This window comes from Podarcis cretensis, assembly GCF_951804945.1.
Source record: "Podarcis cretensis genome assembly, chromosome: 3".
NCBI classification, from domain to species: Eukaryota; Metazoa; Chordata; class Lepidosauria; order Squamata; family Lacertidae; genus Podarcis; species Podarcis cretensis.
The window spans coordinates 62,746,673-62,759,073 of record NC_137172.1 but is presented as its reverse complement, the minus strand read 5'-3'; the positions used below and the strand labels follow the sequence as shown (position 1 = coordinate 62,759,073).

The 12,401-nt window shown below is 42.5% G+C and overlaps 1 long non-coding RNA gene across 3 annotated transcripts in view; it reads left to right on the top strand.

Moving 5' to 3' along the window:
• Nucleotides 1-9,684: 9,684 nt before the first annotated feature.
• LOC307213476 overlaps nt 9,685-12,401 on the top strand; it is a 106,148-nt gene continuing 103,431 nt past the window's right edge. For all 3 annotated transcript variants that reach the window (XR_013837520.1, XR_013837521.1, XR_013837522.1), the window contains exon 1: nt 9,685-9,977. This is a non-coding gene — a long non-coding RNA (uncharacterized lncRNA). The remainder of the gene's footprint in view (nt 9,978-12,401) is intronic.

Here is a 12,401-nt window from a genome sequence, read left to right as displayed (position 1 = left end):
CTTTTACTTCATGTGTATAGTATGTAGCATAAAGCCATGAAGCGTAGGAGAAAAGGAAAAGTACTGAAGATGCTAAGCACATCATAGTGCTGATTTTATCTGGTTCATGATTCCATTCTTATGTTGATATATAATGTTATTGATTTAAGTGTTCATATATTGGCATGCAACTAAAGTGGGACAGTGGTTTTCTATTTGACATGCATTTCGACTTCCCCCATTATTGCTGTACCTGAGCATCTTCCAACAGTGCATTAAGCAAAGAGACTAACATCTGTCACATCTGGCTCATTTCCTCTCGCATCCTTTCCCCAGAGGAAGATTGCGGATACTGTGTAGTAATGATCTCTTTGGTAGACTGATCTTCACAGTACTAAGCATCACTCTGTCCAAATGTTGCTAGGTTTGTGGCCCATTATATTTTTTAAAGAGAGATTTCCCAGTTTCTTTCAGGAAATACATCTTGGAAATGGCTTTTCTGGAAGTGCTCTAAAGAAAAGCATTTTGTCACTGGGTTGGAATGGATGATACTTAACCCCCCAGTCTGTGGGGTTGTGAGTGTGAGGGTACTTTTGCTCCCTATTGGTGAGTCAGCCCTACTGCGGTTGTCTGCAGCCATCCACAGAGAGGTGGCATGTTACAGTATAGCCCATGGACAGAAAATTCAGCTTATGTAGGCCAAAACTGCATGGTCAAGAAAATCATGGAATAAATATGGAAAACAGTGCTGTGAATTTAGTCTATACACATTAGATTTTACATGCGATTCCAACATACCGTCTCTACATGGATGACCTACAATGGCAGAGATGGTGTCAGGACAGCAGGTGGAGAGGTGCACCTTTGCATTTAGTGGGGCATATATGGGATAACTATAATCTGAATGGCATATAGCCACAAATAATATGTCGGTTTTAGTGGTAATAAAGACTCTGAAATAGGAGAGTGACGTATCTTCACACAGATCTATGTAGGCCTGGAGAGCTATCGACATGGTCGATCACGAACTCCTGGACCACTGCCTTGCCGACGTGGGGATCCAGGGCACAGTCCTTCAATGGCTGCGCTCGTTTCTCTCTGGTCGGGGACAGAGGGTGGCGCTCGGGGGGGAATTGTCATCGCGCCACTCCTTGGTGTGTGGAGTGCCTCAGGGTGCGATTCTCTCCCCGATGCTTTTTAACATCTTTATGCGCCCCCTCGCCCAGCTTGTCCGGAGTTTTGGGCTGGGTTGCCATCAGTATGCTGATGACACCCAACTCTATCTGTTGATGGATGGCCATCCTGACTCGGCCCCAGACACACTGGCGAGATGTCTGGAAGCTGTGGCTGGATGGTTACGTGGGAGCCGGTTGAAGTTAAATCCTTCGAAGACAGAGGTCCTCTGGCTGGGGCGGGACGATATGGGATTGAGGGGGCAACTCCCATCTCTTGCGGGGGTGCAATTAGTGCCAGCACCGTCCGTTAAGAGTTTGGGTGTAATCTTCGATACCTCCCTCTCTATGGAGGCGCAGATTACAGCTATAACAAAGGCGGCATTTTTTCATCTCCGCCAAGCTAAGCAGTTGGCCCCTTATCTCTCTCGCCCTGACCTAGCCACTGTGATCCATGCGACGGTCACCTCCAGACTGGATTATTGTAACTCGCTCTACGTGGGGCTGCCCTTGAGACTGACCCAGAAACTCCAGCGGGTGCAGAATGCTGCGGCGAGACTCCTTATGGGGTCTTCGCTGCGAGATCACATTCATCCGGTACTATACCAGCTGCACTGGCTCCCGGTGGAGTACAGGATCAGGTTTAAGGTGCTGGTTTTAACCTTTAAAGCCCTATACGGCCTAGGACCCTCGTACCTACGGGACCGCCTCTCCTGGTATGCCCCACAGAGAAACCTACGGTCTGCAAATAATAACATCCTCAAGGTCCCAGGCCTCAGAGAGGTTAGGCTGGCCTCAACTAGAGCCAGGGCCTTCTCGGCTGCGGCTCCAATCTGGTGGAACGCTCTGTCACAAGAGACTAGGGCCCTGCGGGACCTGACATCCTTCCGCAAGGCCTGCAAGACAGAGTTGTTCCACCAGGCCTTTGGTCAGGGTGCAGCCTGACTCCCTCCTCTGGCAACCTGCACAGAATCTTGCTTAATCAGTTGCCATTAATTTGATTTTAATTGATTTTTATAATGAAATATTTTTAGAATGTGCGATTATCTGATTTTTTGATTGTTTGATTGTTGTTAGCCGCCCTGAGCCCGGCTTCGGCTGGGGAGGGCGGGATATAAATAAAATTTATTATTATTATTATTATTATTATTATTATTATTATTATTTAGGATTCATCTCTAAAACCTCAGCATTACGCTAGTTAGAGCTGTTCTACCCCTGGCACCACAGTGCCTGATGCAACTTATTCCCATTGCCCATTCTCGCTACATTGCTAGGTCTGGTATTAGGAATTGCAGTAGGCCAGGCTTCCTCAACCCCGTCCCTCCAGATGTTTTTGACCGACAACTCCCATGATCCCTAGCTAGCAGGACCAGTGGTCAGGGATGATAGGAATTGTAGTCTCAAAACATCTGGAGGGCTGATGTTGAGGAAGCTTGCAGCAGGCCTTCCGGAACCTATGGATAATGCCATAAGAATGTGTAGAAGCATCTACAGATGTTGGGAACCATGGGAGCAAGGCATTGATGCACGCTGCCACAGCAGCATCTGGGGCCAAATGGATGCTCTATTGCAGTGTGCTTCATGAGCCCTTCCTGCAGCAGAAGGCAGTCAGAAGGGCTTTTGTTGAATGCTATGTAAGAACCCAATGGCGTAGTCCAGACCAAATATCCATCACATTATAGTAAAGAAAGATTTTTCCCCCTGTGCTCTGCAGTGCTTTTGTGATAATTTGCCAACCATTGCATCCTAATTGCAACAACTGTGAACCACTCTGCAAACTTGATTGGATAGGTAGTATATAAACATAATAAACAAATAAACTGATTTATTTCTGGAACTCACTCCTGATTAAGAATGTGTAGGATTGGTCTGTCATTCATCTTTGGTTCAGAAGCTTCTCAGCAACTGGGGAAAACACCACACTTAAGGTAGTAAAAGAAATGATCTAGCCAGTCCCAGGCCCGTGCCTTGATTTGACTGGGTTTTGTAGTTGTAAAAATGACAGGTCTACCATTACGTTTCCCTCCCTCTGCTTCCCTCCCTCCCTCTTTCTGTGTGTGTTGCCTCTGTAGAAGCAGCACAGTTGTTACCATTCACTGCCCAAACACTGCTCTATAAAGTAGCATTCACCATTAGGGTGTTTATGACTATGTTACAAAGAGCATAGTTGGCTTAACAGATTGCTGAAGAACTTGACTGTTTCATTTACCCAAAACAAGGCTAAAGCAGATCCTGTTGCGCACAAAGGAGACTTTCTAGATAACACTGGCCACAGCACTTCGTATACTGAAAACGGGAAAGGGACCAAAATTGGCAGGAGCTCTCTAATCTGCCACAAGAGCGAGAATTTTCATTATCCTTCACATCTCTCATAGACTTTGCTTTGGAAGTCTTATGCAAGCAGCCAAGCAGTGGAACGATTGTATTCTTAATGATTTCAAAGATGTGGATGTTTTTTTCTCCAGTGTTTGACCTATTTTGCCACTCATGCATTATACATATTGGGGAAAGCTGTACTCATAAGGCATAGTCATTAGAGCTTAAAGTGAATCACTCTACTTCTTGCCCTCCCTCTTTTTCTCCCTGTGCAAAATCTAACATTTAAAAACTGCCGGAATCAGTTATTTCTCCCCTCTTCCCTTTTTATGTCTTCATGCACTTTTCCCAGAGCTCTTCTTGGGAGCCTTGTATTTTGAATAAAAAATTAAGAGACAGTAACAGTTATTATTTGTATGGACATACATATAATTAAAAAGATTCTTACTTTGAGGAATTTAGCTGAGGATTACATTTTCTTTCCTAAATTAATTGCATGGCATGGATACATATGCTCCCTTCAGACCAGGAGTTGGCATACGATTACCCAACCCATGTTGTGCAATGTGAATGCTTACAATAAATATTTATTTAGAATATTTGAAATGAACTATTTTTCACAGCAGCTGAAACTGGTTCACTTCGATGTATCCCATGCCTCCCTGCACCCCATGAAGTATGTTTGAGTGCGGGATGGTGATTCGTTGAAGTTATCCTAGGTCAATTGAAATTTGCTTCTTTAAGAGATGTGCTCTCAGGAATTAAGGAGTATGTCTTCTTTAGCATTTTGATGATAACACATAAACTACTGCAGTCCAAAATTGGTACCCTGCACCAACAGAAAAACTAGCAGAATGGTCAGATTTCTTGCACTCGAGGCTATAGGTTGGTCATAAAATCTTTAGAACAACACATAAAACAATAGAAATGCTTTATTTGGCTGTCAAGATTCTCCATCCAGCTTCTTCATCCTCAACAAAGCTGCTGCCTCATCATTTTTATAAGTATTGTTTGACTTGGCATCTCCAGAAGTGAGCCTGGGATTCAGATGAAACCAAAGACCAGTGAGGAGCCTGTCTAGGTTGGTGGCCACAGATTCTCAATTTTTATATAGTCTTTGGTACAATACTTGCTTATGCAAGTGTGCCTGGATAAATTGCTTTTCCTATGACCACCATAATGACACTGAATTCTTTTTTTGCCAGTTTTTTTTTTTACAATGGCTGTATCAGCTTTCTTCTTGTATCTACCTGAGGACAAGGGATTTTATCAAAAGAGCCTTTAAAAAAAAGTGCTTTGAAATAATCATTCCATATATGTTGGCACAATATTATGCTTATTAACCAGAATGTTAAATAAGTGAGAAAAGAGACCAAAAAAGCATCAGGAAATCTTCAGCACTTTGGAAATTAATTTAAACAAAACATCCAGTTGAATGTTAACTTGAAATTTCAATTTTTAATAATTTATAAGCAAACTACACCTTCCAATAAATTTACTAACTGCTTCTCCTTCTTTACATTTTTTATAATATGTTAACTTAGTCAAAAAGACTATCTTCCAGATTTTGAGTCACTATTGCATTATATCGGGTCAAATGGGAAATGATCACTGACCTACTGTTACAATTCTTGTCGCTATTAATAATGCCATTGTAAGTTCTAAATTCATTTCATTAACTATTCCTTTTAGCAACAGAACCATCTGTGTCAGCCTGTGGGCCTAATTAGACCTTGCTGGGGTCCTCATTTTCCCCAAGCTACACCCGCCCCACACCTGACATCATATGCTGTGTGCTTAAATGGTTCTGTGCTTTGTTCCCTGGCAAACCAGGCTCACTGATAATGTCAGTCAGCTGATTGACGCTGCCTGGAAGCCCCACTGTGATTGTCTGCCCTGGGGAGTTCCTTACTCCAAAGATGTGATGAGTGAGATAAGGTTCTGGCCTGGTGGACGGATCCTTAAAATTACATTGCAAAGAGTATATATCTTGGCAAATGATGAGCATTCACACTGAATTCACTCTCCATGGTTAATACAGCATGATTCTCCATGGTGCTACCTTACATCGCTGCAGTCTGTTTGTGTATACTGTAGTTACAAGGGTGAGGATAAAGTGAGAAAATTTAGCCCTACCTCCATGGTTGAAGTGCCACAGTGTTCTGTGGTAGCACCATGGAGAAGTGGCTTCCATAGAATGGTAGGCATGCATGCAAGAAGGGGACCAGCACTGACCAGTAAATAAGATGATGATGATTATTGCATTAAAAGAAAGAAAACAAAACAAAGCTTTAACACCACATCTGAAAGAGATGGGTAAAGGGAAGGACTGCCCTTAAACTTGAAGTAAGAAATAAATATTTCAACAATTGCACAAGGAATTAAAGAGTCTAGTGATAGCGCTTGGTGCCTAAAAATAAACTGCCAACTAAATGAACAGGGTGCCATTGCAGAATCTTATTCTAGCTGAAAAGTGCAGCGTGATCTGGGAGATTCTGTACATTACAGTAGGAGACTATTTCTATTCACACAATGGCCAGTAAGGAGGAGAAGCGGGGTGGGGAGGGTCTTATATCGCCTTTCTTAGCTTGTCATTTTAATGGGCAATTCTGCCAGCCTTAAATTTGGACAGAAGCTCTTATTCCATAACATTTTGAATTAAAATAATAGATGTACTGGAAAAGACAAGTGTGTTAATAATGTCCCCTGAATACATAGCCATATAATAATGTTGATTTTTCTTTCTTTCTGGACATGTTTCCTTGCTGCAGTGCAACATGCTTAAAATGAAAAATTCTGAGCTGTACAGACTTCAATCCCATTTCATATTTATTTACATATTTAGAAAAAAAATCATACATGGCTTAGAAAAAAAACCACCACAGTTCTAAGAGTGTACATAAAATAGTATAACAATTCGCAATATAATACACCTGAAATCAGCAAGTGCTAAAAATATGGATAGAAAATTAAATCTTGTGTCTGGATAAGGTTTCTAAAGGGTTTTGGTATGTGTAAAACATGGTATAGCAAGGGTGCCTGCCAAATGTTAATCGATGTTTCAGATGTTGTGTGAATTAAATGCTTCAGGAGGCAAGGTCACTGGAAACCTCTCCCTCTGTGCGTTTACATACAGGTAGATGAGGAATGCTTGAGCTGAGCTGTGTATATTGTGAACATAAGAAGCTGCCTTATACTGAAGCAGACTACTGGCCTTCCTCAAAGTATCTTCCACTTTTTCAGATGCAGGAAGTACCTTTAACACAAACATGCATTTGGGGACCCATTTGCTAATCTTCTATCACAGATTTGCATGGTGGCAGTGCTCTTGTTGTAGTCTACCTTGGGGCAGGCCATGACACACCAGTGGGTCCCAATCCACCAGTTGAAGACCAGTAGTCTATTTGGCAGCACCTCTCCAGGGTTTCAGCTCTAACTGGTGATGCCATGACTTGAACCTGGGATGTTCTGAATGCAAAGGACATACTCTACTACAGAGCTACACTGTGCCAATAATAATAATAATAATAATAATAATAATAATAATAATAATAATAATTTATTTATACCCCGCCCTCCCCAGCCAAGGCCGGGCTCAGGGCGGCTAACAAGCAATAATAAAAACAAGTTGAATGAATACAACTTGAAAACAAGATTAAAATACAACATTAAAATATTGAAACATTAAAATATTAAAATGCAGCCTCATCACAGGAGGAGAAAGGAAAAAGAAAAAAGAAAGAGGGGGAGGGAAGGGAATCAAATTGGCTCCAAGCCAAAGGCCAGGCGGAACAACTCTGTCTTACAGACCCTACGGAAAAAAATCAGATCCTGCAGGGCCCTGGTCTCATGAAGCAGAGTGTTCCACCAGGCTGGAGCCAGTGTTGAAAAGGCCCTGGCTCTGGTTGAAGCTAATCTAACTTCCTTAGGGCCTGGGACCACTAGGGTGTTGCTATTTATGGACCTTGAGGCTCTCCGTGGGGCATACCGGGAGAGGCGGTCCCGTAGGTACGAGGGTCCTAGGCCATGAAGGTTTATTTTATTTTTTTATGTGGGGAGGTTTTTGCTGCTGGGTCATAGTGGTGAAAATAAATTCTCCCACTATGTCAGCCCAGCAACCATAGCCAAAAATCAGGGATGACTGAAGCTGGCATACAAGACATCGAGAAGTCTTGAGGAAGGCTGTCCTGAAATTCAGGAATCTACATTTTTGAGGAACTATTATGATGAAAAAAATATAAATAATAATAATAATAATAATAATAATAATAATAATAATAATCTTGATGCTCTACCCCAGAACTATGGCTCCTTCCCACAAAAAGTCTCCTTCCTCTGAATTTTGGCTCAGTTTTCAAATAAACTTAGCTCATTCTGAGCAATGCCAGTATTAAAATAATGCCAGGAATCAGGTCTGCTCTTAGTATTCTGCTTGCATTGGAGCTTATCTGCATACACCAACCCTATTGTAATGCAGCTGTGTGCAGAAGTGTGAAAATTCAGTGGTGAGTCTGCTGGGGATTGCACTCATCTCAGTCACAACAAGATGTGAGGACTAGCTGGCCTGTGTGCCAATGACAAAGCAAATTCTCTCACTTCCTGAGCTGATTAGAAAATTCAAGGGGGAGAATTAATGAAAAAAATATTTTTCTAAAATAAAGTCAGAAACTTTTAATTAGGTAGTCATGGGAAGAACTTGAGAAACAATTCCACCCATATCAAAATGAGGAGACCACTTTTTTCTCTACCTTCCACTCTAGTGTCAGTACTAGGGGCGGGCAAATCTGTCAATTTCAGTTTCAGTCAGTTTCTCATTTTTTCAGTCTCACATTCAGTCTACACCAGTTTGTAATTTTTTTTAAAAAAAGACCCTCATGAAAATTAATTAGCATTTTGGTGCAAATTTCTCCTAACATACATATGCTTGTATATAATTTCGCTGAATTGAAACACTTTTTGCACAGCAGTTTCCAGTAAAGCAATGCATTTTTAAATGGTTTTTTTTTCATGAAGTGCATTTGTGTGGACACTTTACCCCAGCATATACATACTTGGTTGAAGAACTACTTTGCACCATTCAGAGAAGGATGGGTGTGTTTGGGTTTGTGCATTGTTTTGGAAAGTGCAAGTTATGTAGGTTCACCTTTAAGCATGAAGTGATTCAAATTCCATCACCATCCTTACAGTACAGAGGAGAAAGGGAGAAGCAAGGCTCACTTTGTAGACAATCTCCTGAACCCACTTTTGTTTCTATGAATGTCTATATGCCACCTGCAAGTCTCTGAATATCCATGTGGGCTTTGGAATTTCCTGAAGTTTTGTTCATGGTCAGTAAACCAGCTCTTCATTAAAACAACAACAACAAACTTTGGGGGAAATCATTTTGGGAGTTTTTCTTTCTTTCTAAGAACCTGGGGTGTCTTCATTTCAGATCTTGTTCCATATTAAACAACAACCCTAGCTCCGAAATCCGATTTCAGTCAAACTAGTAACCGAATATAAACAAGAAAAACAAGTCTTTGCACTGGTTTATTTACTGCAGCTAACAAACCACATCTGATGAGCTGTATAATTTGCTCCAGCAACTGCTGCCAAAAATAAAAAGCTGGGTCCTGCAATGCAGCACGTTTCCGAGGAATACAGAACTCTGCCTTTTGCCATCGTGTAGCATCCTCTGTGTCTTTGACTCTGCGGGGTGGGAAATGATACAGTGGGACAGTTGATTGGTGCCATAAGCCCTAAAGGGCAACCTGAAAGGATAGGTGCCACCCCAAATCCCCTTCTGTCATTAAACTAAATTTTAAGTTTTTTAAAAAATGCTGTCGTTTAGGATCTTCTACTGAAAAGCTGACAACACAAGCAGCAGAAGAGCAATAAAAATATATTGGTCTGGGTGGCTCCACTGAGAGATAAACTGAGCACCCTCAAAATCCTCTCTTTTAATGAGTGATCTAGCTCTTCCAGTAAACTCTGCCTTTTCTGTTACCATTTGTTTGGCAGAGTTATTTGATACTTCTAAGAAACGGATCCCTTTTTAGTTCAGTGACCAGAACAGGAACTATTCTGTTGTGTGTGTTTATGTATTAGACTCCCCCCCTCCCCATGGAGAAAGACATTCCTGTGTAGCTGTTTCTTCTCCCCCGCCCTCCCCGCATGCTGGTTACAAAAGGCTTAGAAAACAAAACCACCCTCAAACAAGCTCAACAAGCAGAAATACAGGCAATAGAAAGTCCTAATATAATTCGCAGATTAAGTCCGAACGCTTGCAATAAGTTCTCTGGTGCTGATTTGGCTGGCGTCTCTCACAAACATGGGGTTGCTTTCTGCACTACTGACAGCAGGGCATTAGAGACAGAGAGAGATGTGGGGTTTTTTTTGGTTATTAAAAGCAAAGTCTGTAGAAGGGAGTGGATTAGGGAAGAATGAAAGGTCAATGATTTTAATTCTACTTCGCTGAATTCAAATGTTTGAAAGGATATATTCGGCGGAAAGGTCATGTCATGGAAGGTAAGCAGCTTGTCCTAAGGTTTGCAGTGGGATAAACAAAACGGTAGCTTGCCTGGGATGTTTGTGTGTCAAAGGTAACAAAGAACCTGCTCTTTTTCTTAAAGCCTTTTAACCCTCTGCATACTCCCTGGGATCATAGCTGGAGTTTAATGGCAACAGGCTGGTGTTTGCTTTCGGTCCCTCCAAGGTTCAGAGGCATTAGCTCTGACAGTCACTACAGGGCCTGGCCAATATTACATTTCTCACTCGAAAGCTTCAACCACCAGCTGTACATGTTTTGGAAATTCTTCGCCCTCTCAAGTCTTCGTACTCTGACAGAAAATGATATTTTTTTTAAAAAATAAAAAATGTATGGAATGCAAAGAGAGAGGAAAACATGAACTCAAGGCAGGGGGAGGGGGACCCAATGGGAGAACCATTTTGCTATTTGTTCATCTAGCCCAGTACAGTGGACGCTTGGGTCGCGAACTTGATCCGTGCGGGATGCATGTTCGCAACCTGCAGCAGTGCGTCTGCACACGTACGGGTTGTGATTCTGTGCTTCTGCACATGCGCAAAGCGCAATTTAGCACTTCTGCGCATGCACGACCGCTGAAACCCAGAAGTAACCCATTCCGATACTTCCGGGTTTCGGTGGTCCGTAACCTGAAAAAACGCAACCTGAAGCATCTGTAACTCAAGGTGTAACTGTAGAGAGCCAGTGTGGTGTAGTGGTTAAGAGCAATAGACTCGTAATCTGGAGAACCGGGTTCGCGTCTCTGCTGCTCCACATGCAGCTGCTGGGTGACCTTGGGCCAGTCTTACTTCTCTGAAGTCTCTCAGCCCCACTCACCTCACAGAGTGTTTGTTGTGGGGGAGGAAGGGAAAGGAGAATGTTAGCCGCTTTGAGACTCCTTTGGGTGATAAAGCAGGATATCAAATCCCTCCTCCTCCTCCTCCTCCTCCTCCTCCTCCTCCTCCTCCTCCTCCTCTTCTTCTTCTTCTTCTTCTTCTTCTTCTTCTTCTTCTTCTGTATTGTCAACCTTGACTGGTAGCAGCTTTCCAGGGTATCATACAGAAGTCCCTCCTAGATCTACTAGGAGATGCCCAGGATTGAACCTGGGACCTTTCTTTGCCTTCAAAGTTTGTGATCGATCACTGAGCCATGGCCCTTCTCTCAGGTGGCACAAAGTGATGACCAAGTTGGTGCTCCTTTTCTGCCACTGATATTCATGACTTACTTTCTCTGTGCATAAGAACACAAGGACAACCCTGCTGGGCAACAACAACAATAACAACAACTAATTATTACTTAAACCCTGCCCATCTGGCTGGGCCTCCCCAGCCACTCTGGGCAGGTTCCAATAGGATATTAAAAACATGATAAAACAGCAAACAGGAAAAAATTCTCTAAACAGAGCTGCCTTCAGATGCCTGCTGTATTTTTGGTTTTTATGGAAGCCGCCCAGAGTGGCTGGGGAGGCCCAGCCAGATGGGCGGGGTATAAATAATAAATTATTATTATTATTATTATTATTATTATTATTATTATTATTACTGCTAAAAGTCAGGTAGTTATTTATTTCCTGGACATCTGGTGGGAGGGTGCTCCACAGGGTGGGCGCCACTACCGAGAAGGTCCTCTGCCTGGTTCCCTGTAACTTCATTTCTCACAGTGAGGGAACCGCCAGAAGGCCCTCAGAGCTGAACCTAAGTGTCTGGACTGAACGATGGGGGTGGAGACTCTCTTTCAGGTATACTGGGCCGAGGCCGTTTAGGGATCAGCATAAAGACCTAACAAGCATTTTGTTTTGACAGTGGCCAACCAGTTGCCTACAGGAAGCCATCTCCTACTCCTCTGCCCTGAGAGCCCCAACATCACTAGAGTAAAAATGTGCAGCACAATTTTCAAAATTTACACTATATGGAGATAAATCAAATTTACAGAGCTGCTCAGTGCTTTCCCAAGTGGTTTAGCAACCAATCGCTCTTCCCAAGGATCTCTGGAAACTGTAGCACTGCAAGGGGAATACAGTTCTCCTAACAAACTACAGTTCCCAGGATCCTTTGGAAGACACTAAAGTGGCAAAACAGTGCTTTCCATGTATGGTGTGAATCTGGCCATACATTAACTTGCAAAAGCAGTGAACTCCATAGATGAGTGGGAATTTGAACCTGATTTTTATACATCCAGATTCAGGACACAGGATGCTTCTAGACAGAGCCTTAATTTGCAAATGGGCCTTTGACATATTGCAATGGGCCCTTCACAAGAATTAGATTTACCAGTTTTGCCCAAGAAAGGAAAAACAAAACACAGGCTGGCATTTTGAGGCTAACAACAACATGTGAATGTTGCAAAAACAAAACAAAAAACCCAACAAAAACAGTGCATGCCTGGGAAGCACTGATTCCACAATAAACAATCGTCTGGAAGCATCCCTA